We start from the raw sequence: 13661 nt of genomic DNA, 5'->3' as shown, positions 1-13661 counted from the left end.
AAAAAACAGGCCAGGTGCGGTGGCTCACGCCTGTTATCCCAGCACTTTGGGAGGCCAAGGTGGATGGATCACCAGGTGAGGAGTTCGAGACCAGCCTGGCCAACATGGTGAAACCCTGTCTCTACTGAAAATATAAAAATTAGCCTAGTGTGGTGGCACACACCTGCAACCCCAGCTACTTGGGAGGCTGAGGCAGGAGAATTGCTTGAACCCAGGAGGCAGAGGTTGCAGTGAGCTGAGATTGCACCACTGCAATCCAGCCTGGCGACAGAGCAAGACTCCATCTCAAAAACAAACAAACAAACAAAAAAAACAGACATAAGGTAGGTACTCTGGGGTGGGATAGGAATGTAACATGACAGGGGAAGATAAAGTCTTTAAGAAAAGAAGCAATTTCATTTATTTATTTATAAGGGCTCAGAACAATAGGGGACACAATGAATCTTACGTTTAAGAAAGCAAAATATATGTTTAAAGGAATATACATATTGCTAAAACAGTTCCATTTATGCAAAAGATTCATGTAACTTGATAAAGGTTTTCAGGGATTTTAAAGGATTTTAAGTGCTGTGTTAGACTGTACTAGTAACAGATGTTCAACGACGTGTTTAAGTTTTTGTTTTACTGAAAAAGCAATGGATTATCTGATATTTCCTTTAAAAAAAAATCATACCAAAGCCACCACTTTCCAAGTATAATTCAAATTCATTATTTCTAAGAAACATAAATAATTTAAAATGACAGAAGGGCTCTTAAAAATAAATATTACTATAGTGGAACTAGAAGATTTTGTTTGCTAAACATCCCCTTCAGAATCCCAGGCTTTTGTGTCACTTCTTGTTCTTTTTCTATGAAGACAGATGGTGTCAGTAATTGCCTATATATTTAATTAAGTTAAAAAGCTACATAGTAAGGTTTTGGCAAAAAGGTTTGAAATTTTGTGCTATGAGCAAAGAAAGCAAAGGAAGCAGAAATTGGTAACATAAGACACCATTCCTCACCAAATATGCATTTTGATATCCATATGTGTTGGAATGTGAGATGGCATTTTATCAAGCTAATTATAAGAATAAAGGCATTTATCTAGAAAGATAAAGCCCATAATAGATATCTAGATGGCATTTATCTTGCACTTTTGACCAGCTAGATGGGAATGACTCTACCTGTTGTCCCCATCACCTCCCACCTTGACCCAATACTTAAGTGGTTGCCCTAAACTCTGCTGAGATGCAGGTTTTTGCCTGGTATTTCTCACCTAGCAGGCTAATCATTGTGAAATTATTATGGGGGAGAAAGCAGTAGCTACTTGTAGAAAGTGGTTTGGAAAACTGACTTAACCATTCTTGTGGTGTCTGTTTTCAATGTTTCCATCCCGTGAATCCACCTTCTGGCTTAACGGCAATATGGCACTCCCAGCTGTGGTGCTGTCTATGGGCTGCACATTTAAACTCTTAAAGTTTAAAAATGGCTACCACAACACTGATTTTATTCCATTTCACTTAGTCATTAACATTTAATGATTACCTTATGTGCTGAGCACAAGGATGGAATATATTAAAAAAATAGGAGATGTGTTTTCTGGCTTTAAGCTGTTCAACTCAATTCAACAAGCATATTGAGGACATATAAGAGAAACATACGTTTTCTTTGATGATAGTGGTTGTGGGGGGAGATACTTACAAAGCAAGTCACTATCAATCCAGTGCAGTGCCACAGTATTTGTTGTGAGAGAAAGAACACAGGCTTGGCAGCCAAATAAGTCACAGTCTGAACCCTGGATTTGCCACATAATAGCTGTTCCTGTGGCCTTGAACATGTCACTCCAGCCTCAGTTTCCTCATTTGTAAATTAGGGATAATAATACTTCTCAGGATGTGAAGATTAGGGTTACTACATGTAAAATACATAACAGAGTGCTTGGCACATGATACAAATACAGTAAGTAGTTAATATTATCATTCGTAATTACTCTGGCCATCAGTGCTATACTTCAGATCTGAGCTAGGGCTAGAGGATGAAGTGGCACTTTAAGGGGGAATCCATGATGAGCTGGACTTTGAAATATGTTTCAAAGGAAGCGAAGTTGTATATCAGCAGAGAAAAAAGGAAAAGCAAATTGTAGGACTGAAGGTAATATGTGGGAGGTAGGACGATAATGCATTTATTTGTTTTATTTTAGTCCATAAGTTACTGGGGTACAGGTGGTATTTGGTTACATGAGTAAGTTCTTTTGTGGCGATTTGTGAAAATTTGCTGCACCCATCACCCAAGCAGTATACACTCCACCATATTTGTGGTCTTTTATCCCTCACCCCCTCCCACTCTTTCCCCCAAGTCCCCAAAGTCGATTGTATCATTCTTATGCCTTTGAATCCTCATAGCTTAGCTCCCACATATCAGTGAGAACATACGATGTCCGGTTTTCCATTCCTGAGTTACTTCACTTAGAATAACAGTCTCCAGGCTGGGCGCAGTGGCTCACGCCTGTAATCCCAGCACTTTGGGAGGCCGAGGCGGGTGGATCACGAGTTCAGGAGATCGAGACCATCCTGGTTAACATGGTGAAACCCCGTCTCTACTAAAAATACAAAAAATTAGCCGGGTGCTGTGGCGGGCGCCTGTAGTCCCAGCTACTCAGGAGGCTGAGGCAGGAGAATGGTGTGAACCTGGGAGGCGGAGCTTGCAGTGAGCCGAGATCGCGCCACTGCACTCTGGACTGGGCGAAACAGCAAGACTCCATCTCAAAAAAAAAAAAAAGAATAACAGTCTCCAGTCTCATCCAGGTGACTACAAATGCTGTTAATTCATTCCTTTTTATGGCTGCATAGTATTCCATCATATATATGTGTGTGTGTATATATATATGTATTTTATATATATATGTATATCTATCTATCTATCTATCTATCTATCTATCTATCTATCTATCTCACAGTTTCTTTATCCACTTGTTGATTGATGGGCATTTGGGTTGGTTCCATGATTTTGCAATTGTGAATTGTGCTGCTATAAATATGCATGTGCAAGTATCCCTTTTGAATAATGACTTCTTTTCCTCTGGGTAGATATCCAGTAATGGGACTGCTGGATCAAATGGTAGTTCTACTTTTAGTTCTTTAAGGAATCTCCACACTGTCTTCCATAGTGGCTGTACTAGTTTACATTCCCACCAGCAGTGTAGAAGCATTCCCTGTAACCTGCATCCATGCCAACATCCACTGTTTTTTGATTTTTTGATTATGGCCATTCTTGCAGGAGTAAGGTGGTATTGCATTGTGGTTTTGATTTGCATTTCCCTGAACATTAGTGATGTTGAGCATTTTTTCTTTTTTTTTTTTTTTTAGATGGAGTTTCGCTCCTGTTGCCCACGCTGGAGTGCAATGGCGTGATCTTGGCTCACCACAACCTCCGCCTCCTGGATTCAAGTGATTCTCCTGCCTCAGCCTCCCGAGTAGCTGGGATTACAGGCACGCACCACCATGCCTGGCTAATTGTGTATATTTAGTAGACATGGGGTTTCTCCATGTCGGTCAGGCTGGTCTCCAACTCCTGACCTCAGGTGACCTGACCACCTTGGCCTCCCGAAGTGCTGGGATTACAGGCATGAGCCACCATGCCTGGCCTTTTTCATATGTTTATTGGCCATTTGTATATCTTCTTTTGAGAACCGTCTATTCATGTCTGTAGCCCATTTTTTGATGGGATTGTTTTTTTCTTACTAATTTGTTTGAGTTCGTTGTAGATTCTGGATATTAGTCCTTTGTCAGATGTATAGATGGCAAAGACTTTCTCCCACTCTGTGGGTTGTCTGTTTACTCTGCTGACTGTTGCTGTGCAAAAAAGCCCTTTCATTTAATTGGGTCCCAGCTATTTATCTTTGTTTTTATTATATTTTCTTTTGGGTTCTTGATCATGAACTCCTTGCCTAAGCCAATGTCTAGAAGGGGTTTTCCAATGTTATCTTCTAGAATTTTTACAGTTTTAGTTCTAAGGTTTAAGTCCTTAATCTATCTTGAGTTGATTTTTGTATAAGGTGAGAGATGACAATCCAGTTTCACTCTCCTAAATGTGGCTAGTCAATTATCCCAGCACCATTTGTTGAAAAGGGTGTCATTTCCCAACTTTATGTTTTTGTTTGCTTTGTCAAAGATTAGTTGGCTGTAAGTATTTGGGTTTATTTCTGGGTTCTCTATTTAGTTCCATTGGTCTATGTGCCTATTTTTATACCAGTACCATGCTGTTTTGGTGACTATGGACTTACAGTATAGTTTGAAATCAGGTAGTGTGATGCCTCCAGATTTGTTCTTTTTGCTTAGCCTTGCTTTGGCCATCTGGGCTCTTTTTTGGTTCCATATGAATTTTAGAATTGTTTTTTCTAATTCTGTGATGAAGGATGGTGGTATTTTGATGGGGATTACATTGAATTTGTAGATTGCTTTTGGCAGTATGGTCATTTTCACAATATTGATTCTACCCATCCATGAGCATGGGATGTGTTTCCATTTGTTTGTGTCGTCTGTGATTTCTTTCAGCAGTATTTTGTAGTTTTCCTTGCAGAGGTCTTTTGACTCCTTGGTTAGGTATATTCCTAAGTATTCTTTTTTTTTTTTTTGCAGCTATTGCAAAAGGAGTTGAGTTCTTGATTTGATTCTCCAGTTGGTCGCTGTTGGTATATAGAAGAGCTACTGATTTGTGTACATTAATCTTGTATCTGGAAACTTTGCTGAATTCTTTTATCAGTTCTAGGAGCTTTCTGGAGGAGTCCTTAGGGTTTTCAAGGTAAATGATTATATCGTCAGCAAACAGTGACAGTTTGACTTCCTCTTTACTGATTTGGATGCCCTTTATTTCTTTCTCTTGTCTGATTGCTCTGGCTAGGACTTCCAGTACTGTTAAAGAGGAGTGGTGAGAGTGGGCATCTTTGTCTTGTTCCAGTCCTCAGAGGGAATGCTTTCAACTTTTCCCCATTCAGTATTATGTTGGCTGTGGGTTTGTCATAGATGGCTTGTACTACATTAAGTTATGTCCCTTGTATGCCGATTTTGCTGAGAGTTTTAATCATAAAGGAATGCTGGATTTTGTCGAATGCTTTTTCTGCATCTATTGAGATGATCATGTGACTTTTGTTTTTAATTGTTTATGTAGTGTATCACATTTATTGACTTGCGTATGTTAAACCATCCCTGCATCCCTGGTATAAAACCCACTTGATCATGGTGGATTATCTTTTTGATATGTTGTTGGATCTGGTTAGCTAGTATTTTGTTAAAGATTTTAGCATCAATGTTCATCAAGGATATCGGTTTGTAGTTTTCTTTTTTGGTTGTGTCCTTTCCTGGTTTTGGTATTAGGGCGATGCTGACTTCATAAAATGAATTAGGGAAGGTTTCTTCTTTCTCTATCTTGTGGAATAGTGTCAAAAGGATTGGACCAATTTTTCTCTGAATGTCTGGTACAACTCTGCTGTGAATACGTCTGGTCTTGGACTTTTTTGGTTGGTAACTTTTAAATGACCACTTCAATCTCTTTGCTTGTTATAGTTCTGTTCAGGGTATCTAATTCTTCCTGATTTAAGCTAGGAGGGTTGTATTTTTCCAGGAATTTATCCATTTCTTCTAGGTTTTCTAGTTTATGTGCGTAAAGGTGGTCATAGTAGCCTTCAATGATCTTTTGTCTTTCTGCGGTGTCAGTTGTAATATCTCCTGTTTCGTTTCTTAGTCAGGTTATTTGGATTTTCTCTTTTCTTTTCTTGGTTAATCTTGCTAATGGTCTATCAATTTTATTTATCTTTTCAAAGAACCAGTTTTAGTTTCATTTATCGTTTGTATTTTTTTTTTTTTTTTGAGACAGAGTTTTGCTCTTGTTGCCCAGGATGGAGTGCAATGGCGTGATCTCGGCTCACCGCAACCTCTGCCTCCCGCAAGTGATTCTCCTGCCTCAGCCTCCCAAGTAGCTGGGACTACAGGCATGCATCATCACGCCCAGCTAATTTTTTTGTATTTTTAGTAGAGATGGGGTTTCTCCATGTTGGTCACGCTGGTCTCAAACTCTTGACCTCAGGTGATCCGCCCACCTCGGCCTTCCAAAGTGCTGGGATTACAGGCATGAGCCACTGCGCCTGGCCTATTGTTTGTATTTTTTGTTTGTTTGTTTCAAATTTCATGTAGTTCTGCTCTGATCTTGGTAATTTCCTTTCTTCTGCTGGGTAATTTCCTTTCTTGTGTCTCTAGCTCCTTGAGGTGTGACCTTAGAATGTCAGTTTGTGCTCTTTCAGTCTTGTTAAGGTAGGCATTTACAGCTATAAATTTTCCTCTTAGCACTGCCTTTGCTGTATCCCAGAGGTTTTGATAGGTTGTGTCATTATTGTCATTCAGTTCAAATAATTGTTTGATTTCCATCTTGATTTTGTTTTGACCCAGTGCTCATTCAGGAGCAGGTTATTTAATTTCCATGTATTTGCATGGTTTTGCAGATTCCTTTTCAAGTTGATTTCCAGTTTTATTGTACTGTGGTCTGAGAGAGTGCTTGATATAATTTCAATTTTCTTAAACTGATTGAGGCTCGTTTTATGGCCTATCATAAGGTCTATCTTGGAGAAAGTTCCATGCGCTGTTGAATAGAATGTGTATTCTGCAGTTGTTGGATGAAATGTTATGTTCTGTATATATCTGTTAAGTCCATTTGTTCCAAGGTATAGTTTAAATCCATTATTTATTTGTTGACTTTCTGTCTACCTGTCCAGTGGTGTCAGTGGAGTATTGAAGTCCCCAACTATTATTGCTTTGCTGTCTATCTTATTTCTTTGGTCTGTTAGTAATTGTTTTAGAAATTTGGGAGCTCCAGTGTTACATGCATATATGTTTAGGATTGTGATATTTTCCTGTTGGACAAGGTCCTTTACCATTATATAACATCCCTCTTTGTCTCTTAACTGCTGTTGCTTTAAAGTTTGTTTTGTGTGATATAAGAATAGCTACCCCTGCTCGCTTTTGGTGTCCGGTTGCATGAAATGCCTTTTTTCACCCCTTTAAGTTTATGTGAGTCCTTATGTGTTAGATGGGTCTCCTGAAGGAGCAGATAGTTGGTTGGTGAGTTCTTATCCATTCTACAGTTCTGTATCTTTTAAGTGGAGCATTTAGGCTATTTACATTCAATGTTAGTATTGAAATATGAGGTACTGTTTCATTCATCCTGCTCTTCGTTGCCTGTGTACTTTGATTTTGTTTTTGCTTTTTAACTTGTATTTTTGTTTTATAGGTCCTGTGTGATTTATGCTTTAAAGAGGTTCTGTTTTGATGTGTTTCCAGGATTTGATTCAAGATTTAGAGCTCCTTTTAGCAGTTCTTGTAGTGGTGGCGTGGTAATGGCGAATTCTCTCAGCATTTGTTTGTCTGAAAATGACTGTATCTTTCCTTCATATATGATGCTTAGTTTCACTGGATACAAAATTCTTGGCTGATAATCGTTTTGTTTGAGGAGGCTGAAGATAGGTCCCCAATCCCTTCTAGCTTGTAGGGTTTCTGCTGAGAAATCTGCTGTTAACCTGATAGGTTTTCCTTTATAGGTTACCTGGTGCTTCTCTCTCACAGCTCTTAAAGATTCTTTCCTTCATCTTAAATTTGGATAACCTGATGACAATGTGCCTAGGTAAAGATCTCTTTGCAATAAAATTTCCAGGTGTTCTTTGTGCTTCTTGTATTTGAATGTCTAGGTCTCTCACAAGGCCGGGGAAGTTTTCCTCGATTATTCCCCCAAATATGTTTTCCAAGCTTTTAGAATTCTCTTCTTCCTCAGTAACACTGATTATTCTCCGGTTTGGTCATTTAACATAATCCCAGACTTCTTGGAGGCTTTGTTCATATTTTCTTATTCTTTTTTCTTTGTCTTTGTCAGATTGCATTAATTCGAAGACCTGTCTTCAAGCTCTGAATTTCTTTCTTCTACTTGTTCAATTCTATTGCTGAGACTTTCCAGAGCATTTTGCATTTCTAAAAGTGTGTCCAATGTTTCCTGTATTCTTGATTGTTTTTTCTTTAAGCTATCTATTTCCTTGAATATGTATCCCTTCATTTCTTGTATCATTTTTTGGATTTCCTTGCATTGGGCTTCACCTTTCTCTGGTCTCTCCCTGATTAGCTTAATAACCTCCTGAATTCTTTTTCATGTAAATCAGGGATTTCTTGGTTTGGATCCATTGCTGGTGAACTAGTGTGATTTTTTAGGGGTGTTGAAGAGCCTTGTTTTGTCATATTACCAGGGTTGGTTTTCTGGTTCCTTCTCATTTGGGTAGGCTCTGTCAGAGGGAAGGTCTAGGGCTGCAGCCTGTTGTTCAGATTCTTTTGTCCCACGGGTTGTTCCCTTGATGTAGTACTCTCCCCCTTTTCCTATGGATGTGGCTTCCTGTGAGCTGAAATGCAGTGATTGTTGTCTCTCTTCTGGGTCTAGCCACCCATCAAGTCTACCTGGCTCTGGATTGGTACTGAGTTTTGTCTGCATAGAGTCCTGTGATGTGAACCATATATTATATGGGTTTCTCAGCAGTGGATACCAGTGCCTGTTCTGACGGAGGTGGCGGGGGATGCAATGGATTCCATAAGGGTTCTTAGCTTTGGTAGTTTAATGCTCTATTTTTGTGCTGGTTGGCCGCCTGCCAGGACGTGGCGCTTTCCAGAAAGCATCAGCTATAGTAGTGTGGAGAGGGACTGGCAGTGGGTGGGGCCCTAGAACTCCCAAGATTATATGCCCTTTGTCTTCTGCTACCAGGGTGGATAGGGAAGGACCATCAGGTGGGGGTGGGGCTACGCGTGTCTGAGCTCAGACTCCCCTTGGGCAGATCTTGCTGCAGCTGTTGTGGGGGATGAGGGTGAGGTTCCCAGGTCACTGGAGTTGTGTACCTAGGAGGATTATGGCTGCCTCTGCTGAGTCATGCAGGTTTGTCAGGGAAGTGGGGGAAAGCCAGCAGTCACAGGCCTCACCCAGTTCCCATGCAAACCAAAGGGCCGGTCTCACTCCCACCATGCCTCTCCACAACAGCCCCGAGTCTCTTTCCAGGCAGAGGGCAAGACGGGCTTGAAAACTTGTTGCAGGCTAGAAAGAAAAGGGCTTGGTTCTTCCCCTGCCTATGGAGTCTGCACACCGGATTTGTGCCCTCCCCTGAGTTCTCGCCAGGAGGCTTCTCACCCTGTTCAAGTTGTTACAAACTTTAGCTAGAGAATTCCTTCTCCCTGTGGAGATTTACCGCCTGTTTCTCTGGCCACCGTCCTGATGGATCCCTGTGGTGCCAGGCAGAAATGGGCTGCTAGGGGATGCAGTGAGCTCCTAGGGCCTTTCTGCTTCTTCCTCTACCCCTGTATTTCCCTTGGCTCTCTAAATTGACTCAGCTCCGGGTAAAGTGAGAAACTTCTCCAGCAAACAGAACTTCAGCTTCTCCAGTGCGGGGGTGTGTGTTTGAGAGAGGAGGGTCTCCCTTTCCTACTTCCGCAGTTGGGGCACTCACAGTATGTGGGGTGTCTCCTGGGTCCTGCAGGAGCAGTCGGCTTCCTTCAGTGGGTCTCGATAATGCATTTATTGAATATGGAGCCACCAAGCTTGTGTGTTCTGGAGAGTCTTGTGGACATGATCAATGAGAGAAGCAACCAGTGGTGCCATATGCTGGGAGGGGGTGATTGAGGATTGTCTTAAGAAATAGGTAAAGCCTAAAGCAAATGTACTTTTCCACCGCAACATTTACATTACAGGTAAAATTAAGTTAAAGTGAATATTAAGGATAATTTTGCAGAACTCTTACAACCCAATAGCAAAGACCCCCAGATAACCTGATTAAAACATGGGCAAAGGATCTGAATAGACTTTTTTTTTTTTTTTTTAGACAGGGTCTTGCTCTGTCACCCAGGTCGAGTGCAGTGATGCCATCTTGGCTCACTACAACCTCTGCCTCCTGGGTTCAAGAGATTCTCGTGACTCAGCCTCCAAGTAGCTGGGATTACAGGCGTGCACCACTATGCCTGGCTAATTTTTGTATTTTTAGTAGAGATGGGGTTTCACCATGTTGGCCAGGCTGATCCCGAACTCCTGACCTCAAGTGATCCACCTGCCTCAGCCTCCCAAAGTGCTGGGATTACAGGTGTGAGCCACCACACCCAGCCAACTTTTATTTTTTTGAGACAGAATCTCACTAAGGCTGGAGTGCAGTGGTGCAGTCTTGGCTCACTGCAACCTCTGCCTCCCTGGTTCAAGCAATTCTCGTGCCTTAGCCTCCCCAGTAGCTGGGATTACAGGTTTGAACCACCACACCCGACAATTTTTCTATTTTTAATAGAGACAGGGTTTCATCGTGTTGGCCAGGCTGGTCTCAAACTCCTGGCCTAAAGCGATCTGCCCACCTCAGCCTCCTGAGGTGCTAAGATTACAGGCATTACACACCCTGCCTGCATATAGACTTTTTTTTAAAGACATACGAATGGCCAACAGGTATATGAAAGGTGCTCAGCATCACTGATTATCAGGGAAATGCAAATCAAACCCACAGTGAGATATCACTTCACACCTCTTCAGATGGCTATTATCAAAAAGACAAAAGAAGGCTGGGTGCAGTGGCTCATATCTGTAATCCCAGCACTTTGGGAGGCAGAGGCGGGTGGATCACGAGGTCAGGAGTTCGAGACCACCCTGGCTAACATGGTGAAACCCCATCTCTACTAAAAATACAAAAATTAGCTTAAAAAAATTTAAAAAAATTAAAAAAAATACAAAAATACAAAATACAAAAATACAAAAAAATTTAAAAAAAATACAAAAATACAGGCGTGGTGACGCGCGCCTGTAGTCCCAGCTACTCAGTAGGTGAGGCAGGAGAATCGCTAAACCCTGGAGGCAGAGGTTGCAGTGAGCCACGCCACTGCACTCCGGCCTGGGCAACAGAGTCAGACTCCGTCTCAAAAAAAAAGAAAAGACAAAAGATAAGTATTGGTGAGAATGTGGAGAAGGGGAACCCTTATACACTGTTAGTGGGAATGTAAATTAGTACAGCCACTGTGGAAAACTGTATGGAGGTTCCTCAAAAACTTAAACACAGAACTACCATATGATCCACCAATCCCACTTCTGAGTGCGTAGCCAAAGAAAAAATCTCGAAGAGATATCTGCACTGCCGTGTCCATTGCAGCATTATTCATAATAGCCAAGACGTGGAAACAACCTAAGTGTCAGTTGATGACAGATGAAAGGATGAAGAAATTGTGGTGTGTATGTATATATGTATGCATGTATATACACATTGGAATATTATTTAGCCTTAAAAAAAGAAGGAAATTCTGTCATTCATGACAATATGAATGAACCTGGAGGATAATATGCTAAGTGAAATAAGCCAGACACAGAAAGACAAATACTGCATGATCTCACTTACATGTGGAATCCAAAAAAGTCAAACTTATAGCAACAGAAAGTAGATGAGTGATTACCAGGGGTCGGAAGGTGGGGGAAATGGGGAGATGCTGGTTAAAGTGTACAAACCTTCAGTTATAAGATGAATGAATTTTGGAGACCTAACGTATAGCATGGTGACTATAGTTAATAACCACATATTATATACCTGAAATTTGCTAAGAGAGTAGATCTTAACTTCTGACCACACACACACACACACACACATATCCAAGTGAGATTTATGTTAATTAGCTTGATTGTGGTAATCATTTCACAAGGTATATTATATTGAAATATCATGTTGTACACCTTAAATAAAAATACTTTTTTTGGGTTAGTTATACCTCAATAAAGCTGGGATCGGAGAAGGACAATTTTGCAAGAGAAAATGTATCACATAAAAAGTCTTGACCACAGGTGACAGCTGGAACTAGAAACAACTTTCAGCTTTGTTTTGGGATGCTGGGGCAAGCTATAAATGCTCATAGGTGAAGAATCTTATGGTCTTTCTTGGCATTAGTAGGGAGCCTTTTCCTTTTTTCCTACCTCCTGCCCTCCTGAGTCCTGCAGAAATGTAGTACCTGCTGGAGACAGCAGGGTGCAGTGTGAGTGTCCAGATTTTCCTCGCCCTGGCCATGTTTCTGGTGATTCAAGTTAAAGATCCCTAAGTGCAGAGAGGTGTCTTGGTTTCATTTGAAAGGAAGCAAAGAGCTCCATGATGAGAATGGGCATCTTTTGAGGAAGTCCTGGGGGAACAGCTGATGTAAACAGAGGAATTAGGTCCGTTATATGCAGATCAACCAAAATCCTACCCAAGAGCTGATGTTTAGGCTTGGGTTCAATATTTCTCAGTGTGAAGGTTTACAGTGTAAGGGGCATTAACCAAACATTTAAGGACAGTCACAAATGGTAATATATACATAGCAAAGTTGGCCACTAGTTTACCTGCACTATCAGTGTTAAGAAACAGAATTGTAATTTTCACTGGAAAAATTTGTCATCGTTGCCCATGTGCTTATTGTAGAAGTCATCATCATTGCCATCATCATTACTATTACTTGCATATTATAGGTCTCTTTCATTGACACAAAGATACAGCCCTTTTAAAGGGAGAAGGTCTTTTACTTTAATGCTTCCAAGTCCTTTGGGATGTATTTTCCCTTCACTAGGCATTAACTTGTGATTAACAATCTGCCCACTATAGCACTTTAAAACACTGAATAATAGGTACTTCTGTTAATACCAAAGGCGTATTACATTTTAATTTAGATATACTCTGTTAGCCTTCTTCCATATAAATAAAATACTTTCCCTAAAGAGAAAAAGTAAATCTCATTGAGCTCCCTTGGTGAATACCTTGTATATCTTGAAAACAGAGATAGGGGAGATCTTGCAAATGAGAGTACTAGAGGGGGATTTAGAGAAGTATTCATTCATTCATTAAATAAATATTTATTGAACATCTATTATGTGCTAGACAGGGTGCTAGGTGCTGGGTATACAGCAGTGAACAAGAAGGAATTATGATATTTCTGTAGACTTTGGTTTTTCCATTCTCTGAAATAAATGTATTCATTTTTGATGCTTATATATCACTTTGAGATGATGATAATGCTCAGTGACTTTTAAAAATAATGCTAATTCAATTCTGATTCAACTCACAGTTTGAGCACCTGCTGAGGGCTCCTGTGACAGTTTTACATGTGGTTATGCCATTTGATTTAATAAGAACATCACCTTATATCTGCTCAGCCTCTCAGAACATACTGTGAGGAAGAGGGCAGGAATTTACCAGTTGATAACAAAAAAACAAGGCTCAGAGAGGTCAAGTGAATTGTCTACAGTATCACACTAGTTAGTGGAAAGACTGGGGCCAGAACCCATTGCCATTGCAATGAAAATATTTTCAGATTTTTTTTTATTCTAGGCTGATATTCTGTATTTAGAAACTCTTAAAAATCGTTTTCAGACTTTATGGGATATACTGCGGTATATATCAGGGCCTCCATTTTCGTCTTTCCTCACAATCTGTACTTTGTGACAAGTCTTATTTCCTTTCTGTAGCTAACCTTATGTTTTGGAAGGGCCATTACTACTCTCCAATAGCTGGTTTTCATATCAATTCTTCTTAAAGCTTGGATTTTCTTTAATTTCCTTTTTCAAAAAAAGTATTAACTATCAATGCTTATAATACAGATTGTTGTTTCAAAGTTCACAGTTATCTAAAGTAAGAG

General features: G+C 40.4%; 1 protein-coding gene across 49 annotated transcripts in view; it reads right to left on the bottom strand.

Moving 5' to 3' along the window:
• The window catches only part of IQCH (IQ motif containing H), a 245590-nt gene that overhangs the window by 56260 nt on the left and 175669 nt on the right, over nucleotides 1-13661 (bottom strand). The window lies entirely within an intron of this gene.

This window comes from Pan troglodytes, chromosome 16, assembly GCF_028858775.2.
Source record: "Pan troglodytes isolate AG18354 chromosome 16, NHGRI_mPanTro3-v2.0_pri, whole genome shotgun sequence".
NCBI classification, from domain to species: domain Eukaryota; kingdom Metazoa; phylum Chordata; class Mammalia; order Primates; family Hominidae; genus Pan; species Pan troglodytes.
This window is presented reverse-complemented; position numbering and strand designations above follow the sequence as displayed.